This window comes from Ambystoma mexicanum, chromosome 1p (assembly GCF_040938575.1).
Source record: "Ambystoma mexicanum isolate Mex_15411 chromosome 1p, UKY_AmexF1_1, whole genome shotgun sequence".
Taxonomy (NCBI): Eukaryota; Metazoa; Chordata; class Amphibia; order Caudata; family Ambystomatidae; genus Ambystoma; species Ambystoma mexicanum.
Window position 1 is genome coordinate 1,196,287,597 of NC_090921.1, and position 23,378 is coordinate 1,196,310,974.

At 43.7% G+C, this 23,378-nt stretch overlaps 1 protein-coding gene across 2 annotated transcripts in view; it reads right to left on the minus strand.

The window, feature by feature from the left end:
* The window catches only part of LOC138451524 (uncharacterized), an 852,161-nt gene extending 838,553 nt beyond the window's left edge, over positions 1-13,608 (minus strand). Inside the window, exon 1 of one of the 2 annotated variants that reach the window (XM_069604916.1) lies at positions 13,342-13,608. The gene's annotated coding sequence lies outside the window, so the exon portion shown is untranslated. Of the gene's footprint in view, positions 1-12,533; positions 12,630-13,341 lie in introns of those variants that run through there. The other variant, XM_069604915.1, reaches the window with a different exon arrangement.
* Between the last annotated feature and the right edge of the window lie 9,770 nt (positions 13,609-23,378).

Sequence of the window (23,378 nt, forward strand, 5' to 3'; positions counted from 1 at the left end):
ACTCCAGACGTGACAGTAATAGCAGTAGGACAACAGACTGGTGATGGGGGGACCTCTCTATTTCTGAAAATCAACCTTCCTTCCAGTTTAAGGTGGTATTCCACACTGGAAGGAAACACCCTGAAATTCTTTACTAATCAACAATCAGACACTCCCACTCCTATAGTCCAGAAAGATGTGAAATTAGTTCAGAGCCTGGCTGATATTCGGCAAATTGGAGAGCAGTTGTTCATCCCTGTTCAGTTAAATGATGGGAAGGACTTGGTTCTCGCTCGAGTGTGTGTGAACAACGGTAAGAGCTTCATCAGCGAAGCCATGTTCCGCCAACTCCCAAAAGATCCAGCCATTCCCACATTCAAACTGATAGACAAATGGGAAATGGACCTGGAAGCACCTAATTCCAAACATCTCCTGCCAAGCAGGTGTATGCTCAAAATCTCCATTGGCAACAAGAGCATAGTCCATAATTGTTGGGTTGTGCAAGACGTCACTGCCGCCATTTACTTAGGCAGTGACATTCTCAATCGCTTTGCCATTAGTTTGGACCTAATACACTTCAAAGCTTGGTCCCGATTAGCGGATAATCCCATGGGCTTTGATGATCCAGAAAAAGCATTTAGGTCAGCTCAATTGCTACCTTATGCAGTTGAAATTCAGATCAAAGAGGAAGTCACCATCCCAGAAAGGACCTGACAATTCTCCCTGGAAGTGAAAGTCAAAAGAGGACAACATTTGAAAAACCCTGATGCTTACATACATCTAAACGCTTCTCTCCAACAGCAAGGGTTGGGGGTAAACCCAACTCCATTAGTCAACATAGAACATGACACCATTCTAATAGAGGTGGATAACAGCGACTTACAGAGTATTACTCTAGCCGCAGGCACCATTATTGGAATGGCGGTTGATGACCGACATTTTTCCATTGATTTAGGAAATGAACTGTTAGGACCAATCCCCAAGGACTGTTTTGACAGTGACAGTGATGCCAATACAACACCAGACAGGATTTTTACCCGGCATGGGGGGAACTTCCTGGTGTACACTTCCTGCCCCTATGGTAAGGAAGATGTGACTTGTGACTTCAGGAGGGATGAGGTGATTTTCCAGGTCCATGAGGGTTGCCTTTCCCACCTGAGGCCTCCAGTCCAAATCAGCACTCTGACCAGGGACTTCTCCACCCAGCTGGAGGAGGCCGCTGAGATAGCCAAACCAGAAGTCTTTCCAGGCTTCAGGCAGATGGTGGAAGAGAGAGTCAACCTAGCTGATGCCTGTGTGACTCTGGAACAAAAGCAAAAGTTGAAACAAGTTTTCTTGGATTTCCAAGATCTCTTTGCGGTAGACTCATATGACTGGTCGCACCGACATCCACACCACAACAATTCCCACGGACCCTGGAATGACTCCAGTGTTTGTGAAGCAATATCGCTTGCCTGTCGCATCCATGGAGTCCCTTACTGAAATAATTAAGAACCTAGAGTCCCGGGGAATAATCCGTCCAGTCCACAGCACTTTCAATAATCCGGTGCTGGGAATATTGAAGCCAAACGGCCAGTGGAGTCTCTGCGCCGACCTTACGGAGCTCAACAAACGGGTCCATACTTCCCGATGGCCTCTGCCCTACATTGACCAAGGTCTGGCCAAGATTCAGGGGTCACAGGTATTCACAGCAATAGACCTGACCAATGGATACTGGACCGTGCCTGTCAGTAGGGAGGACAAATACAAAAACTGGCTTTTACCTTTGGGGGCCAGCAGTACACATGGACCCAGACTCCCTTCGGATACCTCAACTCCGGCAATTAATTCAACATTTTCCTACACAAGGCCATGCCCGACCTGGGTGCAAGGGGTAACCTGGCTTATGTAGATGATGTCCTCATCAAAAGTTCATCTGTGGAGGAACACATAGCAGAGATACGTTATATTCTGACACAGTTGAGGGCCGCCGGAGCAAAACTTTCCTTTCAGAAAGCACAGTGGTGTAGAAACCGTGTTAATTTCTTGGGGCATGAGATTACTCCTCAGGGTCTCTGTCCCCAAGAAAAGAAAGTGGAAGCACTCCAGAAACTGAAAGACCCCACAACTCTGCGGGAACTAAGGAGCCTCCTTGGACTGACTAATTACAGCAGAAAGTTCATTGAAGGCTACGCAGAGATCACTAGACCCCTGATTCATCTCTTGAAGGGGGGGTCAAGTGGGAATGGGGTCCAGAACAATCCGAGGCGGTAAGACAACTCAAAAGAAGCCTCTCACAAGCGCCTTGCCTAGCTTACCCTGTCAGAAACAAGGAGTTCTTCCTGGAGACAGGGTTCTCTAATACGTGCTTGACGGCAGTATTATACCTAAAGCATGACAAGGTCAATAAAGTAATCTCCTATGCGAGCAAAACTTTATCCTCTGCGGAGGAAAAATTCAACCATTGTGAGAAGGCACTCCTGGCAACGGTGTGGGCATTGAAGAATTTACGCCCGTTTATCCAGGGGGAACACATCATAGTGGAGATTCCACACCAGCCTCTGCAATATCTCCAAAGTGACAGAATCCGGGCCGGAAATGTGAGTAATTTCCCGAATTACTTCCTGGATTCTGTCAATGCAAGGCTTTCCTGTGGAGGTCAGATATGGCCAAAATAAGAAGAGTCCCCTCGCGCAAGGCCTGGCTGACTTGCATGATTGTGCCAGAGAAAACTGTCTCGAGGACGAAAGTCTAAAAACCAAGGACAACATGGAATTATACCTTAATTCCCCACTCAAAGTCTTTGAAGAAGACAAGTGTGAGGGAATGCCCACTGTCTATGTAGATGGATGCTCGTACCATGTTGACAACAACAGGGAGAAAGAACTGGTGGCCGGCGTAGGGAATGCATGGGTGAAGGAGTTTCCAGAACCCTCCGCTGGATACAAAATTGGTCCCCGAAGTAGTCAGGTGGCGGAATTGATGGCTGTGCATCAGGCCATCCTCACTGCTGTCCAGCATCAACTCCACGAACTGGTCATAATCACAGATTCGGATTATGTACGGAACGGGTTCGTGGAGCACCTGGTCAACTGGAAAACCAGAGGCATGTTATGCGCTAATAACAAACCCCTGAAACATGGGAAGTTAATTCAAAACATTGATGATCTGGTCACATCGAATGGGATGATGATCTACTGGAAAAAGATCAAGGGTCATTCCAAAGTAGAGGGACCAGACAAAACTGGAAATGACTTAGCTGATCAGCTGGCCAAAACCGGGGCCATCCAAGGGGATCTAATAGAAATAGAGTCCCTATTGGGGGAAATCCAGGTCACTGCTATCACTAGGTCCCAGACAAATGATCACAATGATCTTTCAACTGCACAATGGAGCAAGGAGACCCCTGATGCTGATTTGATTACAGCTCAGAAGGGGGATCCAATTATTGGTAAGTTTTACCAACACCTTGAGGACCCTGAGAACTTTCCCCTGACGGATACCGATTACATTGGGAAAGAGGACCTAAGAGTGTTGATGAAATGCCCAAAAATGTTCCGGATCCAAGACGGTTTGCTGGTAAGGAAATCCAAAGCTGGCCACAATCAGTGGGTGGTTCCTACCTCATTCCGAAGCCTGATGTTAAGTCACGCCCATGATGCGGCCACCACCGGTCATAGGGGGTTTCACACAACACTGGAAATCTTAAGAGAGGTTGCATACTGGCCACACATGGGGCAGGACCTCGACCAATACTTGAAGGGGTATCTTGTGTGTGCACAATTTCAGCCATCATCCCTCACACACCGTGCGCCTCTCCAAAAGAGGGGAATGACACTGCCATGGTCAGATTTGCAAATCGACTTTGTAGGCCCTGTAATCCGCTCGTCTAGAGGAAACAAGTACATGTTGACCGTTACATGCTTGTTTACCAAGTGGGTGGAATGTATCCCAGCCCCAAACTGCAAGGCAGAAACAGCAGCTGCCCTGATGATTAACCACATCTTTTCCCGTTTTGGTCTACCTCAAAGGATTGAGTCAGACAGGGGTAGCCACTTCACCAGTGAAGTAATGACAAAGATGTGAGAGATACTGGGGGTCAAAAGAAAGCTACATATTGCTTACCGGCCAGCCTCTTCTGGAGCAGTAGAGAGATATAACCGAACCATTGTGAGCATCTTAAAAAAGTTTGTGGCAGATTCTGGGGCAAGTTGGGATATCCGATTACCGCTGGTCCTAATGGCCATCAGATCTACCCCTTCATCTGCAACCAAAATGTCACCATTTGAGATGATGACTGGACACAAGATGGTGCTTCCCCAGCATTTGCTCTACAGAACCCAAGAGCAAACGTTGATAAATGCCTCCACAACTCATGAGTATGTGGAGAATTTAAGGAAACACCTTCAGCATGCTTTTGCCTATGCTCAGCGGAATCTAGAAAGATCAGCCGAGAGCATGAAGACCCACTATGATTTAAAAACTACCCGAAAGGAATATAAGGTGGGTGACCGGGTCTATTTATACAACTTCCAAAGAAACCAGGCAAGACAGCGCAAATGTTTGCCTACATGGAAGGGACCCTTTGAGTTTATAGACAAGATCTCCCCTGTGGCCTACAAGATCTGCATCCCCAAAGGCAGTCTGGCGGAAGGGGAAGACAAGTGGGTCCACATAAACCAGTTGAAGTGTTGCCATCCCAGGCACACTTTGCAGCAACTGGAGGAGTCCTCTGCAATCCCAGAGGGTACCGCTCCAGAGTAATTCAATTCCAACCCTAAAATATCCTACATATAGCCTATCAAATTCTATGTTTCTCAAGTTTATGTGTTTCTGTCTCTTAATTTAAAAAAATTTGCATGTTCCTATCTGTTGAGTTCTAAAATATATATGCCACCCCACTATATCAATGGTGGGGGAGAAATGTCCATGAATAGGTATTGCCGCTCTTCCTTTGTCTTCCTAGGAGAAAGAAAACCTGGAGACTGGCCAAGGAGTACGATCCAGAGACCGGGAGCAGAGACCCGAGGGGCCCAGGGTACCACCCAATCCTCCCATCAGGACCAGCAAGGAGAACTGATTGATCGACTGGAGGGAGGAAAAGATGCTGAACTGTGCCACCTACAGGATTGGAAGAAGATAATAGGGACATACCAGTTCAAGGGCTCAAAACCTCCTTTGCACCCGACTTCCCCTCGACTTGAATCAAAGCGCAGTTGGGCGGGGGGATTTGTCATGGGTTTTGACCCATTTTGAATCAATAGACTGGGTAGATGTGGGGATGAGCTGTCGCCGCCCATTATTCTATCCCAGAACAAACTAAATCAATAGACTGGGTGGATGTGGGGATGAGCTATCGCCGCCCACATTCACGCCAGAATAGGAGAACTGCGCAGTTGGCACGAGACCACTCCAAAGATACAACCTTCTTGTGGGGAATTCATTTTCTTAATCCCAAAAATGGTTGCATTACCAGTACTCACCACTATCAGAAAGCCGGCGTTTTAAAACCACCAGACTTTTGTGTAAAACTGAACAAATTAAACAAAACCAGACCAAGGAAAGACTTGCTAAGAGGTGGATACAATGTAAAACTATATTCTGAAATGACTTGAAGGAAGTAATTATTTAATGTATATGTAAAAATTGTCAGTTTGACTTGAATGTAGAAAACTGGGAACAAAAAGTGACATTTAGCTGAAACCTGGCTTAATGAAACTGAATTCTGCCTGACAACTACCCCCAACAGGAGTTGATACTGGATCAACAGCTGTGATCCGCAGGTTCCCAGGCCTGGCTGCATTCTGTTGCCCCTGCCAAAAGGAGGTCACACACTCTCTGAATGAATTACCTGGGGACTGCAGGAAACTAAACAAAGGGCCCAGGCAGATGTTTTATTGGTGGGGTCGTAAATGGCTTCCTTTTGAACAAAGCCCTTCCTTGACTCAGGCAGATGGTTTATTGGGGGGGTCGTAAAGTGGCTTCCTCTTGGCAGAAACGGGGAGGGGCAGCCCCCTCTGAGGACAGGCTGAGCTTAAAGAAAGTGGATAGACTGGTTTCTCCACCATGTGACCTGGGAAGACACACCCCTGTTGGCCAGAATATGATTTTAAGAAAGATGTATAACTCATGGTGCGGACTTGTCAAAATTATCTAAATGATACCATAATTCTTGTGATTTTTCTGCCCACATTTTAAGAGGTTTTAGGACCCGGTGGTATGGTCTGGGGGTTTACGAGCGGAAAAGAGGCTGTTACTCTAAATGTATGCATGTTAAAAATCTGACACTTCCTTATCTAAATGCCCACATGCCTTGTACACAATTGTATAAATTTCGAGAAAAATCCGATATGGGGAAAGCTACTAAAAAGCACAAAAAGTTGCCATTTCTTTACCCAAGCTCCTAGAAACGCCAGGGTCAGAACACTGCCTCCCGTCAGTAATGCATGATGTGTGTATGCCATGACAAACAACTGTGTATCTGTGGAATATGTATTTGGGTCAAATACAGATTGTGTGCAATTTGACAGGGGAGCGTCCTTTCTGCAGGCCATAAAACAGCATCACCATGACTCACATTTCCTTTCCCCTATCAAGGAAGAGAGAAAAGCTTGACCAATGATCAGTTGAGAGAGGGGCTGGTTTAGTGATGCTGCGCACACACCCACTTTCAAAAGACATAAAAATAGCCACTGGAAGCTAGAGAGGACATTCAGATCGAGTTGCTGCGGAGCGTTTTGCCGGACCACACAACATCCAGAAGATACCAGTTCCAGACTGACTCCAACTACATACTCCAGAACCTAGAACGTATACTTTAGAACCTAAATCAGAGGCCTAAAACCACAAGCTGAGTTCTCTGCAGCAGGCCTCAAATCATTGCAAGCTACTCACAGCCAGGCGAGCTGCTTGAATCCCTTGCCAAGAACTTTTGCCAGGACCAGTGCAGAGATCCAGGAGCCGTGCAGAGACCGCTGTATCCGGACAGACCAGACCAGAGATCCAGAGTGACCCAGACCGCTGTGAGCAGAACCAGAGAGCTGACCCAGATCACTGTGAAGTGCCGAGACCAGAACCGGAGTCCAGTCCAAAACCTGACCAGATCCGTGGCGAGGCCTATTTCAAATTTATATTGTGAGTACCTAGCAGAACTGTGCAGAACCAATCTCTTAGTTAAAATAATCTAATCCAAACTATTTTAACCTAAGTAGAACAGCCTCCTAGAAATCGTGTCATCTGTCATTTGTAAAGCTCCACAACTGTCACCTGTCAATTCTGAAGCTGCAAGCTGTCACCTGTCATTTTGAGTTTATTTTAAATCCGAAAAACTACCTTTATTTAATTGTCTGTATCTTTGGAACCGTTTGGGCTAGGAACGAAATGTAACTTTCCTCTGAAAGCCTAGAATCCCAGCTTTCCACCTAGAACCGACTTGCTACTCCTTATACTTCTGCCGTAATCAAGATTCACGCACTCGTGAATTTTACCACGATTTGCGATTTGGTTAAAAATCCAGCCACATGTAACCATCAGGAGCCATTTCTTTCCTTGCTAAAAATTTGTTTGCCTCTTAATCACCATCTCTGAATCATTGCTAAAGTGAGCCTGAACTCATCCCAAGTATCTCTCACTCACCCTGAACCTCCTAAAGGGAATTAAAAGCATTTTCAGCATATTTCTCACTTCATTGCCACCACATTCAAAGCACTTGGGCCTGTGTTTTAAAACGCATACCGGTTTTCTCTAAGCTTGCTGGGGGGGAACTGAATTTCGTATTGTATTTGATTGCATTCCTGAGAACTGTGTGCTCCTCTTTCCATCTACTTCCATGTCTTACATTGCATAGGGGAGGGGGGTGAATTGCCAGAGAAAAAGTGATTATATTATCTTTTGCTAAAATCATCTCAAGTATTTCTGTACTGCATTTTATTCCTCATTGCTTTTCCCTTGAAATCATAAAAGTATTTTTGCTACTTGATCCATCCTATACTAACTCCTCATTGGTTATAAAGAAGTGTGCTAGTGTCAGATTAGAATGAAATGATTATATATACATTAAGATTTACGCACAGAACAATCTACTTTTTTTCAAAGTTCTATGACACAGACCGCCGTGGCAACAATCCCGCCCACCTGCAGCAATGTAGAGGGGTGGGACTCGAGGCGTACGTACAGCATCGTTCGCGTTGCTCTGCGTCGCCCCGCCCACGTGCCCATGGCGATCTTTTATAGCGTCTGAGTTCGCGCGCATTACACTTTCGCTTTCAACGCGATCGGTTCTACGTGGGAGCTCTACGCATAAAGGTAAGATATCCTTTAGTATAGAGGTATTAGGTATACACAAATGTATAGATAGAAGTTCTTAGACTCTCTTATCATTAATTAACAGGAATGTTGGAGACAACTATTGAAAATACTGATACGAGAGGACAACCAATTTAAAACAGGTATAGACTGCCGTAATTTGGGAATAGTTGTACACTGGAAACGCACAGTTGTTCAACAATATTGACATGCTTTTTGTTTTGTTTTCTTCCATTTTGTTTCCTTCCCTTTTTCAATCGCACGGATCCATTTGGGGGTACGTGCTTTATCTGTTTTTGAATTATCCTTTAATCACTATATGTTTTGTGTTGAAATGCTATATGGTTTTATGAAAGATTAGTTGTTGGTATATCCACTAAAGCATGGCCCTGACGAAGGTCGTAGACCGAAATGCATTGGCATATGTGCTTATTGATAAAACAAACTTATGCTTTTCAAAGTTGCCTCACTATAAGAAAATTTAACTGGTGATACTTAATTAAGGAATGTGAATAAAACATTTCTTGCTGAAGAATTTACTACAATTGTTTGAGATTTTGGAATCGACATAGAATACTGGACTGTATACTCAATAGGATATTGCAACCCTGCCAAGGGTCAACTGAGAGCTCTAGTCTTTGGTAAGGAAATATTACCTTACTTTTCTTCTTTATTGCCTATTAAGATCCGTATGCCACAGGATCTTTTTCGGACTGGAAGCTCCAGGTTAAAATATTTTCTTTAAAAAAATATTTATAAATATTACAGAACAAGTAATATATCGACATTATGAGAGAAAAATTCCCAGTAGTGCCCGCCGAAACTCTGTATTTCAAGTGTCAGATTACCCATTGTTGATTAACATTATATTTATAAGTGCGATATCGATTATTAAGTTATTATAAAAGCGTGGTATCTATATTTTGTCTTATTTCTCAAATAAACCTTTTAAACTTGCAAAACAGAACTACTTCTTGGCTCAGTGGGGTCAGGGGGATTCTAAGAGAGGGGTGTTATATAGGGGTAGTCATCCAGAACTCATAAACTGGACATAAATATATATCAATAAGGGTTTCCATTCAGTATCCCAGACTAGGCATTGACTTAGCTATAGTGTTGAATTGAATCTTCTTACAATGTGTCTGGCTTGCAGTTTGTGTATTGTGCAGTTTTTCTTTTTTTATATATACATATAAAATACAGTATAGGAAGGCATACATCCCATGGCATGCATGCCAACATTATCCATTCCATTCAAGAGACGGTAAACCAGTCCGGGTTTTCCCTTTCCATTCTGGAACTTGTAGTCCTGGATGGCCCCATTACAAACCGATGACTACAAGTCCCAGGATACAAAGTTAAAACAAGGACTAGACTATTGTTGCCTGAAAGATGTAATAAAAATGAAAATTCTGCACAGTGAAAAGGTGCACACGTATCAATTGCAAGAGTAGCACTGTAAAGGGGGACGGGGCTCCTTTGAATCATTATATAAATCAAACCCAAAATAGAAATAATGTACATATAATAGAAATGTAGGGGCATCGCAAAGTATAATCAAACCTGAGGTAGGCTAAAAGGCGGTAAATAGGCCTTGTGGCATGCCTTTGCAGCCAACGTACATTCACTTTTTATTAATATACAATGAAGCCGCAGTGGCGGATAACACATCGCAGGTCCCACGAACCCAGGCTGGTATGGTAAGAAGAAAAAAAAATGGTTATTATTTTTTGAGGTCAGAGATTAAAACCCATGGGTCTCGCCAACAGCCATGGAGGGCATAACCATTTAATAATTCAAAATTATTTGCTTAGCATGATTTTTAGATGAAGTTAAGAAAACCACAGTGGTTTCAAATTGCCCCTTAGCACATTTTACCTGGGAAGAAGCTCGAAGAGTTCTTGATATGCAACATTTGTATAGCAGAATGTCCATGGTTCAAGGCTCTGGCAGTGTCGCGGTAGGGAGCACTTCTCACAAGAACTTAGATGAGATGACCGGGGCAGACGAATAAAGTTCTGCAGGTCAACTCAAAATGTTTCAATGAATTGTCATTATGATGTGGGAAATGGGGGTTGGATAGTGATGTCACATATTCTAATTGTGGGAGGTGTGGGACGGTTTGTGGACCCAATTACAGAACTTAATGTATGTTTTTCTATAAGGGTCTGATGTGTGAGCACCAATCAACTCGGTGTGGGGAGATATTTTCGTGTCGCAAAAGTTACTAACGTAACTAGCTTGATTATTATGAAAGTCTTCGCTTTAGGGCCGTTTCTTTGACAGAACCTATTCAGGCAGTTCTGTTCCACAATCTGTTTGAATATAGCTGTCCCAGCTGCGTCTGGGGCCTAAATAAAATGTTTGCCTGCGTACACTCCTTTTTTGACAATGTTTGTATTTTTATTGGTGAGTTCCGATGTGAGCCCCCGACACATTTTGGCATGGATAAGTTGGCATGCACAGACTTGTTTGTCATGCTGCTAATAAGTGCTGCATACAGATCACTGGTGTGGATTTTTTTTCATGGGGATGGGGCAGTCGGGAAAAGGCTGGCCCTGAGTATTATGAGCTGATATTTTGTGTTGGTTCTTTGATGTGGTTTTGTAAAGTGAGTGGTCTCTGCACCCCATGACTGTGCCTATCCTTGTGGCCATGATGCCCCACCCTGTGTCAGGAGCCAGTCACGCCCCTGCTCTCCGCAGACAATGATTTGTGCGATGTTAAGCTGTCCTCCTGCATTACCCTAAATACTCAAGGAGGACTCAGTAGATATGTACATCTGATGCTGTAAAACCGCACGTCATTGATGTGCTTAAAGTGGCCCCAGCATGTGAATCTGAAATCTCGCAAATGGTGTGCATGCTTAAAGAGGGTCACAGTGTTGGTTGATATGGATCGGGCGTTCCCACATCCCTTGTGTAATAAAAGTTCCCTCGTGATAAGTTGGCTGATCCTATAATCAACTGCAAAATGCCCCAGAAAATAAAGGAATAGTGTTGTGCTCGCAAATCTGTGATCCCGCCTATCGAGATGGCTTAAAATGGATGCAACATAAGTGCGTGTCGGAGTGGCCAACCATCACCCTCGAACTGAGAAAATAAATGTCTGATTGTGGTCTGTGTATGCATTCATGTATGCAGTTATTGTTGTACCCCATGATTTCCGAGTGCAGCCAGTAATACTGTTTGTGACTGCCGATTTATTTAATGTTCATTGATTCTGTCCTTATTTTGTTTGTTATGATAAAGGAAGAGTGAGCTGATGTCCCCTTTAAGGATATGTCCAATAAAACGATCCTCAGCCGACACGTGCGCCACTATGGCGGCAGACTCCGCTGATGCCGTGCAATCACGGCCCTGCTAACCTGGCCTGCAGTTTGATGCCATGTGATCACGGTACCGCGGCACCCACTGATCTGGCTGCTCCCAGTTCAGAATGTGTATCCACTGTCCAGCCGTGTGCCTTTGGCTCCATCCCTAAATCTGGTTGCCCCCAGCAACCACCCAAGATGAGTGACCACCGCAATTGAAGATTATTCTGGGGGTCCCCTGCGATCGCCCTCCAACATATGAGACTGCTATTTTCACTTCAGTTGGGTATTTGCAATCATTTAGTCTCCAAGCAGTAAGTAGCTGTCAGTCAGTAAGAGAGCTGAGCTGTCCCGGGAGGATAGCTCAGCGGCAAATGTCTCGCATTCAAAGCAAGACAACATGAAGCAACACAGGTTCAATCCCCGGGTCCGCACTTAGAAACCTCTGGGTATTTAAACGCACTATAAACACTCAACTAAGACAAAAAACAATTATGCAACTGAAAAACAATTCCTGTAACAGCGCTTTGATGCCCGCAGGCTGTGTGAGCGCTTAAAAAATTCAAATAAAGAAAGAAACAAAGGGCCCCACAGTGAGAGTAACCCTATTCCGTATTGGATGTTTTTAGTGCCACTCTTAAAGGAGTCTCTTAGAACGAATTGTTTCAAGCATGGGCTTCTATTTCATTGGATGTCACGCTTACTGAACCAAATCAGGGACACACAAAGCTCCCAGCCGCTTGCTTTAAGTCCATACTCCATTGTAAACTGTCACTCTCGTGTAACACTGGACACAGACCGCAAACCCCAGTGTGGGTTCGTGTGTCCATTGAATGCCAGGATAGAAATTGAAAGTGTTCCGTCATCATCAATAAAACGTGTTAAAGATCATTTACAAATCAGTTTATATTACGGGAAAATCCAGTAAAACGGAGTATTGTAAAAAGAGGTGATTTACCGTTGGGTAGGTAGCGTACGCTCCGTACACTCTGCAATACACGTCTGACAGCAGATGCCGCTGTGAGACAGAGCGAAGTCTCCAACCACCTTCTATCACAGAACATTTGCTAGAGGTTGGGCGCCCGTCCCAAGAGACGACTAAAGTCTATTTCGAGGAACTAATTCATCTGCGCGTGAATGCTGGCTAGCGGCCCGACGTGACGTGGGGCCCTCTACCCCTGCACTGCCGACCCATCCAGTTCTACTACTCCCACAGCACACTCATCTCAGCCCATCTCTCGCTCTCTCCTATTTGCTGGCACGTCCTCTCATCCAACCGGTATATATAAAGAGGTGCGGAGTACATGGCAAATAGGAACTGATAAAGAGAGGACAGCACATTTCGCGCCTAGAAACACTTGTGTACAGGCGCGTTAAAAATCGGCGTATGTCTGTAAATGTATCAGATTGAAACTCTTTTTGTGGGAATCAAGTGTCACTAACATTGGTGCCTTTTCGTTATTGGGACGTTACCTTTAAAGACTGGTGTTTCTCGGATGCATTTGTTGTAGTGTAAGTGGCTTTATTATCGATAATGATTAAGCATGTGTGTAATCTTTAAATGTTAAATGTGCTATACGAATGTATTTACATACTTACATTTGATAGTAAAAGTAATATTATGGCACACATATACCTATATATAACATTATTTGATATATTGGATTTATGTGCAAGTTTTAAATATAAACTAAAAAATAATAAAACTCTTCTGCCCAAAGACAGCTACCGATTCTCTAGGAAAGAATTCGCAACCAATCGCTCACTTGTTTCGGCTACTGTAACCAGGGCACCTGTGTGGCGCTTGTATCTAGGAGAGGAAAGTTGGTCTCCACCACAGTCCCAGGGCATCTTGGGAGTGTCTAAAGGGTGGAGCTGAATATATGGTCAACCAATCCATTAGCGGCGCTGGACACAGACGTGCATACACCTGGTCGTGCGTTCTTGCACAACGCCCCTATGGTGATATCCTTTGCAAAGCAAAGCTTTCGCTTTCTCTTCTTTAAACTGCAGATAGGGGCGGGGCGTGTTAAAGACCTTGTTCAACCGGGTGCATTTTCAGCATTTTTTTTTAACATAGCATTCCATCCACCCGTAAACGTATAATTTAAAATCAAAGTGTTAGTTACACATCCGACCAGTCCTTTCTTGGTCATCAAGAATGAGGTTCGTTCTCTCTTTGAGCAGGGGGCGTAGGGGGAGGCTTACTGCCACTTTTTGTGGTATGCCACCTTTCACTATGTGTTCATGGTAACGAGGGATTAACTTTATACCGCAATTTCTTCTAAACGCGGATTTGAAACATGCAGCCCCATTATAAGCCCCTTTGGCTTTCCTTTCATTGACACCAAGCCCCCGAAAAATTCATACAGGACTGTGCCGCCGTTTGTCGTGTGACTGACAACGTTAAATACACAAAGTACAACTCAGTACCATTGATGAATAAATCAGCTTCCCTCGGCCTCTTTTCATAGCATTCAGGGTTTTGTGAATTTACCTTGTGGGCGCAAAGGGGCGTGCATTCAATAATACAGCCAGCGCTGGCGTCTATAGCTGGATCTCGGGATCCGACCAGAGTCAGCACTAGGGGAGAGTGGGGAGATACATAAATAAATAAAACGCCTGCAAGCAGAGTAACTTCCTCTGGTGACCCCATGCAAGGGTCACCAGAGGAAGTTACAGTCCTCAGTCACTACCCGGCGGTTTATTTAGGTATTTATGCAATGTTTGTCAGATACATGGACCCAGATTATTTATCTATTTATGCAATGTTTGTCGGATAGCTCGCATGGAGATGGATAGCAAAATCCTTAAATGGGTCACCAATGAGCTAATGCCAAAGGAGAAAGCTGGTGATAACCTCCTGGAACACGAGGGGGTTTAACCATTTATTGAGTTCAACACCAGAGTTCTTGAGAAAAGCCGATATTGTCTGCATGCAAGAAACATGGTTAACATGTACACCGTGTATAGAAGGCTATGAAATAGCCTTCAATCCAGCGATTAGCAAAGGAAAAGGTCGCCCAATCTCAGGACAATTGACCTTGTTTAAAAGGAAAAGTGGTCTGAGAATTAAAGAAGCTTGGAATCTATCGTCCCATTTACAAAAGATTAGCATTGAACCAGTGTGTCCGTCAAAAACTAACAATCAGACCATCCACATTCTAAATGTGTATTGGAACACAACAGCGAATTCACATCTAAAATTCGAGGATGACATCTTAGATGCAATCGACAGCATACTAGAAGGAGATCCAAACGCACTAATAATACTGTGTGGAGATCTTAATATGAAACTGATTGAGATCTCTCAACTTAAGGCATTAGCGAATCACAGAGAAAAAACAAACTGTGATCGCTGCGTTAATGAAATGTCTTTAAGAAATCTAGTAATGCTGAACGGAGCGATAAAGGGTGATACTCCAGCTAAACCAACCTGGATACGAGGAACACAAAAGTCAATACTAGATTACATTTTTGTCTCTGACAATCTATTCCAGGAAATCGACTCCTTCCACGTGGTTATGACTAACCACAGCGACGACAACATGGTAGCAGCCGAATGGAATAAGAACATCTCGGTAGAGCGTAGGCAATGGAGACAAGATCCATCTGTGGTTCCTGGCCGAAACAGACTGCGTTTGAAACAACGCGACATTGTGGCAATCACCGGATTAGTAGAAAAATCTCAAGAACAGAATCTCCCTACGTCAATAGAATACCAACAACTCCTTGAAATTTATAAAGTTAAAAAGAGAACGTCGTTGACAAGACCGGAACACAGAAAACATCAGTATGACCCGGAAGTAGCACGAAGAAAAAGAGAATTAAGGAAACTAATACGGAAAATTGGGGCCCTACACGCAATGGACATGGAAACACAGATAAAAAAGGTGAAAAACCAGTATAAAAACTGGTATAAACAGCGTAGAGCAATAGTTGAACAAAGAGACGCAGAGTCAATGCTGAAGGCGCTAAATCGTAAGAACACCAGAGGCTTTTGGGATATTATTAATGACACACAGAACTCCGATAAGGCATTGCTATCAAGCATGGGGCAAGAAAAAGAGTGGGTAAAGCACTACACAAGGTTATTCCAAAGGAGAAAAACGTCGAGACATCAAATGAAGCCACTAGACAGCCGTGGGAAATTGACATGGAAAGAGAAGACATCCGAGCGACCATCAAGAGATGTAACGCCTCCCGTGCGGCGGGACCTGATGGCCTGTCAAATGCAGACCTAAAAGAAAATATTGAAGAATGGTCAAATTTTTGTTATACACTTTTCACAGCAATAAAAAAGGAAGGGAAAATCCCTGGGACATGGAAATCCGAGATTATTGTTCCAATTTACAAGAAGGGCGTTCGCACAGATCCCGCGAACTATCGTCCAATAGACCTACTCGATGTAGTGGGAAAAGTGTTTTCATCAATGCTGTTAGTCCAGCTGACCAAGTGGATCCACCAAAACTAAGTATATGATGAACGCCAGTCGGGCTTTGTCAAAGGTATAGGCTGTAGTGTAAACTTGTTGATACTGAACCTGCTAAACATCGATTCCATCAGATCAGGACGAAAAATATACCTGGCCTTTATCGACATGGCGAATGCCTTTGATGGTGTGGACAGAGAAATCTTATGGGAAAAACTCAAAGAAAGAGAATGCAATGCGAGCCTCATCCATGCCATCAAAGATCTATACTCTGACACCTATATACAGGTGAGACTAGATCGTGAAGGAAACCTAACCAACCCCATACCAACGAAGAGGGGCGTGAAACAAGGGTGCCCGTTAGGAGCGACCTTGTTTAACTTCTATATATCAGAAGTTGGAACAGCACTGTCTTCTGTGGTTTCATTTCCGCCACTCATAAATGGAGTCCCAATAAACCACATCATGTATGCGGATGACATGGTAATCATAGACCAGACCCCCATAGGGCTCCAAAGAAAACTTACAGCTCTAAGAACTTTTGCTGAAGATTTGGGTCTCGAGATCAATGTGGCCAAATCGGAGATTCTAGTATTAGAAAACCAAAGAGGAAGAACTGCAAGTAAAAAAAAAACAACCTGGTCCATAGGAACAAATAAATTAAACAAAGTGCTGCACACAAGATATTTAGGGACCATGATCAACTCGAGTATAAATGATACCCCAATGACAAAAAAACTCTTAAATAGCTGCAAATTATTAACAGCACAGGGTACCATTTTATAGCAAAAATATGGCAAATTCTCGTATGAGGCGGTAAGAAGATTTTACCAAAGTAAAGTATGCCCAATTCTCACCTATGGTGCCGAGAATATGTTTGGCTGTGACTATAAAATATGGGCCCGTTGCGAAAGCATCTTCTGGAAAAGGATTCTCCAGATCCCACTAAGCACACCTACAGCATGTGTACTATTTGAGATGGGTCTCTCCACTCTCAATGCGAGAATCACCTGGAACAAACTGGCTCTGTTCAGGAAAACTCATGAAGTAGCAAACTTACCCTCCGTCAAATTCTTGACAGAAGACAAAGGACAAGGAAAATCAGCATTATGGGAGTGGAAGCGCCAATGCAAAGAAATCCTAGCTCAATTGGGTTCAGACGAAGACACCTTATGGCAGAATCCAGATCTAGTCAAACGAAAACTATTAGACTGGGACTGGATAGAAATCAACGAAAAAAGATCTTCGCGCAAAACACTCCACCTGAAGCCAAAAGACGCAACACACTAGCGAAATACCTAACGCTATCACCGTGTAAACGACTACGAAGACTATACTTAAAATTTCGCTTAAACATCTATGAAACCAAAGAGATCCTAATCCATCGAAGGAAGATCGCAGCAAGAAACTCGAAATGCAGGTTCTGCGCAGAGGAAGATGAAAATTTAAAACATCTGGTCCTAAGTTGCCCTGTACTTAAAGTTCAGCGAGAAAACTGCTTAAGGAAGGAGAGGTGTTGAGTCTTGTCTTATGGTCTGGAAGAATGGTGGACGCACCTCCACATTGGCGAAAGTAAATCCCTGCTGATCGCAATGATGCGATTCCTCAATCAAATGCAAATTCGGTTGGGGGAGACCTCTCCACACTGTGAGGATAAGACAATCGCAAACGAATGATCTGGTGAACAGTGAAGACACTGATCAAGAAAGCCACCTATCATACACGTTTAGTTCTGAAAACGGAACGTGCAAAGAGCACAGAAATAAACGAGAACTAGAGAAATCTCCCGAGCGGAGATATACCAAAGTCTAGTTGTGCTAAGCCAAATGAGAGTTTGCCATCTAGTTGTACTTTCCATTTTTGCTTTTAGATGCAATTGTTACATTTTAAAAAGTGTTTTTTGTAAGAAGTTAGTGTTTAAAAAGTTTTCAAAAAGTTTGTAAAAACTGAATGAAAAAAATAAATAAATAAATAAATAAATAAATAAATATACAGGTATCCGGCAAACATTGCATGGATAAATAAATACATACCCCTATTAACATTTAAACTATCCCACAAGATGCAGCCACCCAACTGGGGTGGGGAGCTGCAGGAGCTGTGCTGGGTGGGCTTCAAGTAAAAGAAAACGTTGCTTATGGCGAACAGAAATCACAGTTTGAATAGTTGCTAAGGTGGAGTTTTTTTTTAATAATATGGGATGCAAATTTTGCATTTTAAAGAATATTTACTCAGCAACACTGGTCAAAACTAGAATCCGCGTATTGAAGTAACTCATCACCAGTGCCATGGAAGTGGTTTAAAGTGCAATTGATATATAGTTTTGAAAAGAAGCAGCATGAAATAAATAACGCTGTCTTAACTAATATTTTGGACATTTCATTTGATCGGAGGTCAACTGCCAGCTCCGTCCCCCTAAAGCCTGCATCCTCGGGCACGACCCTCCCACCCCCAAAACCCCACCCCCACCCCAGCCCTTGTGAAATCCCCCACCAATTATTCTCCATTTCCACCATTGAATACAGCAACTAAGTGTGCTGCACACATCTGAAGGTTATTCACAAATCCCCAACTTGTGATTGGGCAACGTCACTTACACTATAGGTGAATCTATAGAGTATCTAGTCCTATTGGCTTATTCTACACATTGTGACCATTCTATGATTACACTTTATTAATTAATTGGTAATGAGACCCTCTTCCTTCTCATGATGCGGATTGAATGTTAACCTTGCTCAACTTGTATCATATACGCTTAACTGTTGATTGGCTATTCCATGTGGCGTATCCTTGGGGTGATTGACTTGATGGGTTGGAACGAATCCCTATGTGAGATGTGACGATGTGGCAACACAAATGATAACTTCATATCCTTTTTGATAGACCTCATCGATTGCTACCAAATTACTGTTCCCACCGATATGAACTATTCAACTGACAGTTATCATTGCAACTCCTCATTGTAAACATTACTCACTTCCCCTTCCAACAATTACGTTAACATTGCTTCTGCATGGCTTTATTGACTCTGCCTTTAACCTTATGAACTAGGGACAACGTTAGGCACAGACCTCTTTCCTGTGCAATGATATGTGTGTGTAAATCAAAATAATATAAATGCATTTCTGAGCAAAACTGTGTGTTGTGAGGGTTGTTCATAAATCTCCATGATAGACAGGCAGTGCCTAATTGATTCTACTCTATTGCAATGGTGTCTTATATGGTTCTTATCTCGGTGCTTGAGCCTTGTTAGGCGGAAACCTGTGCAGTTCCCTCTGGGACCACTGCAAAAGATTTAGGACTACAGGTGTTTGGCAGTAAACCCACTTGGTAGCAGTCTGTACCACACAGATTCACTTGGTAGCTGTGGCTGAGCAGTCAGACTTCCCTCAAGAAGAGTTAGGCAGTATGTGGAGTATACAAAATAGGGCAATTTACATAGTAGGACAAGCAAACACGGAACAAGGCTTTGGTGTAAAGATATATAGTTATTTATTTATAAAAACACATCTATAAAAAACACTCTGGCACTAAAACGGCAAACACTTCAATCACAATTACTATAAGAAAAAGATCAATCCCCCTAACAATAGTTCGACAAGTCTAGGTTCAACGGCATCACTTATTTGCAAACAGAGGTGTATGCTTTAACCTAGATGGCACTCTAGTATTCGCTAGGACGGGAGAGAAAAATAAGGCAGGTTATGAAATCAACTCGGTCCCAATACTTTTACGAACAAATGCAAGGCAAGTAAGGCAGGGTCTGCTGTAGATCGCAAAGTTCAGAGGCCAGGCCCCCTCGGAGAGAGGCAAGGCGTTGTGTCCCAAAACAGAAAGTATCACAGTGGAAATGCGCTTCGAGTCTCTGTCGCAAATTGTTATCGAAAGATTGGACCAGTTCAGAACAGAAAGTTTAGAAAGCTTGGAGGCGACCCAATGAAAAGGCGAGGATTAAGACACCTCACTCTATCTGGCAGAAAGGGAAGCCAGGCGGACACAGTACCTTGTTTGTGGAGGGATAGCTCCGGCGGGGGCAGTTGTTCCTGGTGGTGGATGCACGTCGGGTCTTTTCCAAGAGTAGAGATGATCTCGTCGTCGAAGAAAAGTGAAGTCCGGTGCGCCACCAGGGAAGAGAACAGCCGCGGAGTGCTCCGTCACAAGGCACCACCTTTTGGTCACGGTACAGGGGTAGTGGCTATCCGGTTGCCGAGGTGCTCTGCACGGGCAATTCGACCACTGCGTCCTGGAGCGAAGAAAAAGCAAAGGGGACTGGTTGTTCCCACCAGTCAGGGGAAGAGACTCTCCGGCAGGGAGATCTCCTCTGTCGTCGGGAAGTGGTGAGTCGGTTCAGCAGGGCTCCACCGGAGGTGTCATCATTGCAGGTCGGCTCAGCTTTACCCTCGTCGGATTCTTAGGTCCTGTGGCGACTTCTGAAGATCCAGTCCCAAAAGCCCTGCTTTTATGCAGAAAACCCCCATTCATTCAACCTAGCTGTCAATCAAAACACGCAAAGTGGTGAGCGGGGTGGCTCACCACTTGGGCCAATCACACCAGAGTGCGACTGGAGATGGCAAGGCAACTCAGTCCAGGGTGCCTAAACCCCCTCCCACACCCCTGTGGTAACACAGACAGAATGGCACCACTTTGGAGGGTCTCTGTACAGAAGCCCGCCAAAAGTGGAACAGAGGGCTCAACCTTTGGTTTAGGAGTTACAGAGACGAACACAGACGCCATTTTAAAAACCGAGTTCTGGCAGAAAATACCAACCGATAGATTTATTTAAGATAAATAAACCGGTGGTATGTTAGAGATTAATGAGGAAAAGTATTAACCTCCAACAATGGGAAGAATCCCATAGAGTTATATTAGGGGTCGAATATAACAAGTAGTTTCCACTGCCACCAGCCAAAACTCGACGAGGGGGGACGGGACAGTGCCCCCTCGAATAACAGACCTAGGAGTAATCGAATTACTCCTACTAGTACATCCACAATAGGATGGTGTGTACTAGTTCTGTTAGTAAATTTAGGTCTAGCAAAGCCAATGGTGACTTTACATGCCCGGGAAGACAGTAGTCAGTCCCCGGGTATGGAGTCTATGGCGGAGGTCCGCTAGGATGCCCCAGTGCTACGGCACGGAGGGTGCGTTGTAACACACATAGCAAAAGATATGAGACCCTATGGAGTAAAAGACCCCATAGTCCATGGAACACATTGACATTCAAAGGAATTACACACATTCATGTCCAAGAGTGGGAGAAAAAAAGAGTCTCACTCTTGGCAGGATGGAAAAAAACAAACTCCAGAAATCCAGCAAAGCTGCTGGGGGACTCACTAGGTTAGGCAATTCAGCCTAAACAGAGAATTCTCCCTAACAAGCTCTTTCAGTGAGGGTTTTCCTATAGGGGCAGTGTTGCTCCATGATTGTGCTTTCAACACATATGCTTTTCACTGCTCATTGTTTTCTACCCACCAAACTGTGATTTACATTGTGGTAACTTTCAATGTCCATTCAAGGGACATCATTTGTTATAAATCTTTTACACTCAGGCTTGGGAACGTGGCCGGTCAGATGCTTTCCAACCAATCCATCTAGGTTATCTGTCTCTTAGCTCAAGGGTCAGTGACTTCTTTTTGCCTATGTATGATCTGACTGCCGAGATTCAGGACTTGAGCATGTGCTCACATTCATGTCTTTGCACATCACTGTGCGACATTCAGGCCTGCTGTTGGAGATCACAGCTTAGTGTGTATGTGTGTGCTTTTTGCAAAATCCTGACTGATACGTTCTGCTAATTCACGATGCTTTTTATGCTTCTGGGATGGCCGAGTTTGTTTCGAGTGCCACTTATCTGTCATCTAGTCAATTAGTGTGAAAGCCAACTTTTCATTTAATATCATTATTAGTGCCCCTAATGGTTTCCTGATTAGTGTTAAGTTTTTCTATACTCATTAGGGATATGTGTATATATCCATGTATATGATCTGTGCCTTGTGGCTTTCCTCTTCACAGGGATATTGCTTACCGGTGCACTATTGCCAGTGTGCTTTTGGCCCTATAAAGGGAGATGTACATGCGTGGGGTTGCTTTCTTTATGGCCTTATTTCCCTTCAAAGGGACTTGTATTCCTCTGCACGTTAGGGATGTTGGATGTACTCCCCAAAAAATGCATCAATATTGGTCAAAATTATAAATTGTGCCACTGCATCCCATGTCTGCCCCAGAACGTTTGAAGAATTTGGCACATATTATGTACAGTATTACAGTTTTGTACTCGTGGCTTGTGCTTGGCCAACAAATATATATATATAGACACAATTGTCTGTTGTATTATGTACATATAATTATACGTGTAGACTGAGAGTGGAATTATAATTCCAGAATATATGGCAAATTAATGTCCAAGATATTCGTGCAATATCAATGGAAAAAGATAATGAGATTTTAGCAAGTCTATTAGACTATGTTAGGGAGAATTCTCCAGAATGGCTAATTTCCCTTACCTTTAGAGTCCCTCAGCAGCTTTTCTGGATTCCTAGGATTTTTATTTTCACCTAGTAAGAGTGTGAGCCTTTTTCCCACTCTTAAATGTGTTTTGCAGTGTGTCTTTTTTTACCATTTATGTGTTCTTGGTGTCTGGAGCCTCACCTACTCCATGAGCATCATTTTTATGTGTGTTACACAGCACCTTCAGTGCATTGACACAGGGTTGTCTTTTAGACTTCCCACTGACTCCATTCTTCTGCGACTGACTACTGTCTCCCAGAAACATGTAAAGTTACCATTAACTTTATGTAGTCTCTTTAAACCACAGACCAAGTACACCCCATCTTACATGGAGCATTGGAAAGCGTTAATTCCTATCCCTTTTTGTCTGTTTCTCTTGGAGCACTGTTTCATTCCCTTTTCATCAAGACTTGGCTTGTGGCAGTGGTAACTACCCTAAATTTCATACTGCGGTTATCTTATAAAACCATGGTATTGTTTTAGGCTAGTTTATTAGCCTCAAACATAAACCCACTTGACCAAATACATTTAATTTTGGCTCCGGCTGGGTTTATTCGCCATTTCTTTTTGTTAAAGGGTTTCTTGTGTTCTACTCTGTGCGCCAAACTGGGGTTGATTCCTTTGTTCGCCGTCTTTTCGCTGTCTTCTGCACAGAAGCCCTCCTTAAGGTGCCTGAAAGTCTGGGTAGGCAGGATGTGAGGGAGGGGTCTTAGGACCCCTGCCATGGGTTCCCTTGGTAACCCAAGTCGCACTCCTGTTTGATTGGCTGGGTGACTGTCCTTGCCAGGACAGCCACCCTGCTATGTGATTGACAGCCAGGCTATATGAATGGGGGAAAACTGCTTAAAAAGCAAATCTCTGGGA